Here is a 263-nt window from a genome sequence, read left to right as displayed (position 1 = left end):
CATTCTAGCAACTAGATTTTCACCAATCCATATGTTGTGATCCCCATCACTGATGCATCTGATAGCAGACTACGAAGCAAGTTGCAGAACAGCAGGATGAACCTTTGGCGCATATGATGGGCTCGCAACGCAATTTGAAGGTCATGCGAAAAAACAACCCCGATAATCTGTGCATGTGATTGAATCAGCTACTTTCTTTAACGACCGCAAAGCTATTGAACATTTTGCAATCAACGCAATTTAATTTACGTTTTTGCGTCAGA

This window comes from Plasmopara halstedii (assembly GCF_900000015.1).
Source record: "Plasmopara halstedii genome assembly, contig: Scaffold_614, whole genome shotgun sequence".
Taxonomy (NCBI): Eukaryota; Oomycota; class Peronosporomycetes; order Peronosporales; family Peronosporaceae; genus Plasmopara; species Plasmopara halstedii.
Note: the sequence above shows the minus strand (reverse complement) of the source record.